Source organism: Protomyctophum parallelum, assembly GCF_964188405.1.
Source record: "Protomyctophum parallelum genome assembly, chromosome: 12".
Lineage (NCBI taxonomy): Eukaryota > Metazoa > Chordata > Actinopteri > Myctophiformes > Myctophidae > Protomyctophum > Protomyctophum parallelum.
The window spans coordinates 6,957,306-6,963,431 of record NC_139712.1 but is presented as its reverse complement, the minus strand read 5'-3'; positions in this window follow the sequence as shown (position 1 = coordinate 6,963,431).

Here is a 6,126-nt window from a genome sequence, read left to right as displayed (position 1 = left end):
CCATTGTTATTGTACAGTGAAATTAAGACATTGTGGCAGCCCTACAGAACAAAAAAAGAAAGGAAGAGCACATGCAACTTACCGAGGTGTGGGTGGTCTTCAGCTTCCTGTTTAATAGAAACGTCTTCAGCTTCCTGTTTAATAGAAACGTCTTCAGCTTCCTGTTTAATATTAGAAACATATTCAGCTTCCTGTTTAATGGAAACGTCTTCAGCTTCCTGTTTAATAGAAACGTCCCTGGCTGAGTCTGGAGAGTTCATCTTCACCCGGGAGTGATGCAACATGGGTATTGTAGTTCTTATGAGTCTGGAGAGTTCATCTTCATCTGCAGTCTGGACTCTGGTCTGAAATAAAGTGAATAAGGAAGGACTTTAATAACTGGAGACCTATAGTCCGGCAGCTGGGGATGTGGAGTGGGAAATTTGTTATATATTTTTTATCCCACAATTTTGTAACCCATTTTTCAACCCTGTGTCAATTATCTAATGTGATCCTGGGCTCTACACACCCTCCGCCTAACTGGGGAGAGCAATGGCCTTGAACTCATGCTTCCTTCATGACCGAGTGTCCAAGTTGCTCCTTTACACCTGACAGGGGAGAGACTCCCCAGCCGGACGTAGCGCGTGGAAGGAACACGTTATTCCAACCAGTTCCTTTCCCCTCCGTCAGGCCAGGGGGAGGCAGTTTAGGGACGAGGATTACTGCATGTTTTTTGTGAGGGTACCTACCCTAGGGGACACGGGGAGAACATGCAAACTCCACACAGAAAGGCCCTTTTGCTGTGGAGGGCAGTAATCCTGGTCTCTAAACTACCTCCCCCTGGAGGACACTGGAGGACATTAAATTCCCATTGACAATGAACAAAGAATTTAGCGTCATAGCAAATAGGCAGAGTAGCCTATACATTAGTGTATATACGAGTATACGACGATAAGAGCGCCCTTACTTCACACAGTAAGGGGCGCCCTGGTTTCAAGGAGTCTGGAACAACAAACTAATTCCGTGTTAAGATGTGTTACAATAGGTGTTTGTTAGGGTTTGGGTTACATTTCAATGGTGTGTGCAGGTGCAAAACACAAAAGGTCAAAACCACTCTAAAGAGCACCTACGGGGGTCTTCAATTTGAAACTGGCCTCCGTAAAAATAAAAAACCTTTTCCCTTTTTTTTGCTTTTACTTTTTCTGTACGTCTTTAGATGTTCTGATGAATTGAAAATGGTGGACCCTGATATAAACAAGTCTTAGTGCTTGTCGTGGTTTCGTCCTCAAATAAGCAGTTTTTGTATTATTGACCTGTGCATTCGTTTTAAATGTACCCATTCTACATACTGAGAATGCAATGTTCAACAGTTGAATCAATCTAATATCTCTCTCCCTCTCCCTCTCCCTCTCTCTCTCTCTTTCTCTCTCCCTCTCCAACTCAGCAGAGCAGTCAGGCAACGTAGCCAAGAGAGCTAGCTCCCTTTGGAGGAGCGAGTTACAATAATATTACTGCTGCTAGTATTAACTACTGCTTGTTTAGAATAATTTATAACTAACAAGCAGATATGAGAGAAATAGGCAACTCATGTAGCTACGTTGTTCCATGTTAAAAGATGAGTCAATAATATAAAAGATATATGTAGTAAGAACAAGCTTAGACCTAGAATGCCTGTGATCATTTAATTATACTTCGTAAATTTTCATGTACACAGGCATAGATGGCTTGCACCGGTAGAATTGAAAGATATGCGGCATAAATGTGATAAATGCTCCGTTTGTACTCACCCATTAAATAATTCCAAATACGTGGAGTGAAATATGGTCCTCTAGTTTTATATCCATGTGAAAGTTCTGGCACAAAACGTGTATTTAGTCAATTATCTCCACTTTTTCAAGAGATGCACACTTTCTCTCCGGGGGAGGGGGGCCGGAACAATCGATGAACTGATTTTACAAATACGTCCTGTTTACCGCAGACATCATCACCAATTGACCAGGGAAACACAAAAAGTTTGCAGTCACACAATTGGCAGGTGGTGTGATTAATTGTGTGTGTGTGTGTGTGCATAAGGGTTGCGCACTAGCCCTGTTTATGGTACTGTACGTGCACTTTGCACGTACCATAAACGGTCACTAGGGGGAGCCATGAAACAGTGTAATACAGTGTGCAGCAGCTATGGAACTGAAAACTCTCCCATAGAGATTTACTGAAATATTTATTTATATAAATGCCTAGAATCAATCCATGCTGGATCCTGGTGAGTCATGACCATAACACCTCTGATTCTGTGAGAAAACAAACAACAAGATTTCATATTTAATTATTATGATAAATAAATGCTCTTTGTTTAGCGTTTTTCCATTTTCATTTATTCACAGAATAAAAGGATTTATGGTCATTAGAGGATCCTGGAAGGCTTGATTCTAGGCTTAAAATAATTGGTAACACAGAGCTGCCATGTCTCACCCTTTGAGTGTCAAAGTCACGCAATTTAACCCATTACCACGCACCACGCCACACATGCCATTTCACACGCATTATAATGATAAATAACAATTTTCTCTGCGGCTCCGCCGCGTAATAACGCACGCTCACATATGGTAAAATAGCCGATCTGCATGCAGCGCTGATATATGCAGGAGGGTAACAGTGACTGGACCAAATCGTCAGCAGGGTCCCTGACTGTGTGACGCATGGAAATCCAGCAAGGGCTGAATCCAATTCTTGCGACCGACTGTCGGTCGTTACGCACGGTCGCCCGGTCTTTTATAGGTCGGTCGGTCGATATGTGTGTCGGTCGCTCAGTTTTCAGGTCGGTCGGTCACTATGTGTGTCGGTCGCTCAGTTTTCAGGTCGGTCGGTCACTATGTGTGTCGGTCGCTCAGTTTTCAGGTCGGTCGGTCACTATGTGTGTCGGTCGCTCAGTTTTTAGGTCGGCCGGTCAGTATGTGCGTCGGTCGGTCAGTTTTTAGGTCGGCCGGTCGGTGATTAGGTATGTCTTCATATTATTTTTTTTCTGCTCTCGTTGGACTTATCTTTATAAGTCCAGTGGAACACTTCTTTGTAACGTATGGCTGCCGTAGTGTCGCGGTCTATTCTGTCGCCTCTCAATTTGTTTTGGCTGGGGACGTTGGTTCGAATCCCGCTCGCGGCAGACAAAAAATATTATATTTTAGACAGACAGACAGACAGACAGACAGACTGCCTGCCTGCCTGTCTGCCTGTCTGCCTGCCTATCAAATAATGTATTCATTCCATACGGCAATTTTTTAAAATATAATAATTTTTCTCTGCCGCGCGCGTGATTCGAACCAACGTCCCCAGCCAAAACAAATTGAGAGGCGACAGCATAGACCGCGACACTACGGAAGCCATACGTTACAAAGAAGTGTTCCACTGGACAAAGACAATAGCACCCAGCTGCAGTCTCGCAGACGGGCCGTGCTCCGTGAGGGGACCGTGCTCCGTGAGGGCGGTGATCTGTGAGGGGAGGGACCGGAAGTGCACTTTAATAATACCAATTGGTATTGTGTTTTATATCATTTTAATAGTTAATTAGTCACCTTTACAACGGGGTACAGCTTGTCAGGACCACGCGTCCGTGGAACGAGCAACATTGCTAAACGTAAAACTGTGAATTATTATATTTGGGCAACCACACTAATAATAATATATAGTATTAGGGCTGTCAAACTTAAAAATGTATTAGTCATGATCAATGATGTCCAAAATATATGCCATATTTTTCTGTAGACTATATTGTGGGAATAGAAAGATAAATAACAGTAGACCATCTTGCCAATCAGACTATACCAGTAAGACGCCCTGAGGGCGAGAAGTGAGGTCACGTGCACACATCTGCCTGGGTGACGGCAGACTGCTGGGCGAGCGCTGGTGCTTTGGCAGGGGGGGGGGGGGTCAGATCAACATATGGAATTAATTCTGTACTGGCCATGGAGCGTGTCTTGAGTGTACAGGGTTTGATGAGGTCAGATCAACATATGGAATGTCAGAACAGGTCAGCTCCATATATGGAGATCTAAGGGGCAGTGGGGGCAGTGTCTTGAGTGTACAGGGTTTGATGAGGGCCCAGGTAGGGCCGGGCCTTCATTTTTGGGCCTGAGAACTTCACTAATAACTTTGGGGCGGGCCCGTCTAGAGTTTGAATGGACAGGTATCAGTCAAAAGGGAAACATCGAAGAGGAAGGACGGGTGGGGTAGGATCAACATATGGAATGTCAGAACAGGTCAGCTCCATATATGGAGATCTAAGGGTTTGAGGTCAGATGTAGAGTTGCTGGCTGGCTCAGCTCCATATATGGAGATCTAGGTGATGATCCAGTCTTTTCCATGTATGGCTATCCAGGGATTGATGAGGTCAGTGTCGTGATCTTATATCATCATATATATATATTAGGAATGCACCGAAAGGGAAATTCTTGGCCGAAACCGAATACCGAATATAGGAAACAGTTGGCCGAAAACCGAATACCGAATAGCCGAATACAGCTTTGTTGTAAAGCTACCTGATTATGGCAAAAGACATGATTATGGATTTTCATAATCGATTCATCGGGCGATTATTTAAACGATTAATCGGATTATGCCACCTTTTTTGCAATTACCTTTAAAAAAAATGCTTCAAGTTATTGTAGGCATGTTGTAACTAACAATAAAGACAATAAAAATGAATACTCCTTCAAAATTAATATTTTACCCCCTTTTTAATACAATTTGATTTCATTGCCATTCCTTGTACTTGTAATGATACTGTAATCTGTAATGTTGACTGTGTATAGCTGACTGTCTTTCTTCCCATTTCTATCTCTGGGACCCCAATTTATTTTTATTTCTATTGTAAAAATCAATGTAAATTTTGAGAGTGTATTTGGTTCCATTTTTGCACTCTGTTACAGACCCCCACTTGGTTTACTTCCTAACTATCTATAATTTATGGGAACCACTGTCCTACACAGTGTGTGGGCACGCACACGCACGCACGCACAAACACACACACACACACACACACACACACACACACACACACACACACACACACACACACACACACACACACACACACACACACTAGCATGCTAGCTGATAGGGGAAAACGTTCTTATTTAGCAGCCATATTAGCATGTTCTCTAGGCTCTAGTATCACATATTGCCAAAGTTAAACAGCACTGAACAACTGATCATTGTTAAGCAAAACGTTCACGGACGTTCTGCTTCTGCTTTTGCCCTGCCTGTGCCCACTTCAATGCGCTGCTGAGATTACACACAGGTGGAACTAATTTGAGGAGCTAACGAGCAAGCTACTGCTAGTGTTCGTCGTAGCCTGCCTGCAAACTCACAGATTCAGACATTGGGGAGCATTTTTTGTCATACGACAAAAGAATAGACAGTGGCGGTGCTCACAAATACCATGTTTTGGGACCTGTTGATGAGCGCGCAGATTTCGCGGAGCGCATCGCAGCCACAGCACAGAGCAACTTGACGCTGTGTGTGTGTGTGTGTGTGTGTGTGTGTGTGTGTGTGTGGGGGGGGGGGGGGGGGGGGGGAGACTGAAGTTGGGAGAGAGAGAGAGAGGTAGATGCGGAGCGCTCTGGTTACGTTCAAGACAATCGCGTGTTGTGTTTATACCGACCCGGTGTTTTGACTATTCGGTGATATATTTTCGGCCTATTTGAGCCGAAACCGAATAGGCCGAAAATACATTTTTAGCCATTTTCGGCCGAATATTTTCGGTGGCCGAATTTTCGGTGCATCCCTAATATATATATATATATATATATATAGATAATACATTATTACTGCTGCTAGTATTAACTACTGCTTGTTTATAACAAGTTACAATATTATTACTGCTGCTAGTATTAACTACTGCTTGTTTATAACAAGTTACAATATTATTACTGCTGCTAGTATTAACTACTGCTTGTTTAGGATCATGTATAACAAGCTGAGAGAAATACTCGTGTCGTTCCATGTTAAAAGATGAGTCAATAATATCAAAGATAAATGTAGTAAAAACAAGGTGAATCAGTTAATCTTACCTGCTGTGTTTCAGGGTTGAGCTGCTTAACGACCACACTGTTTTCAAAGCGTTTCAAACCTTTTACTATTATTATTATTGTGTTT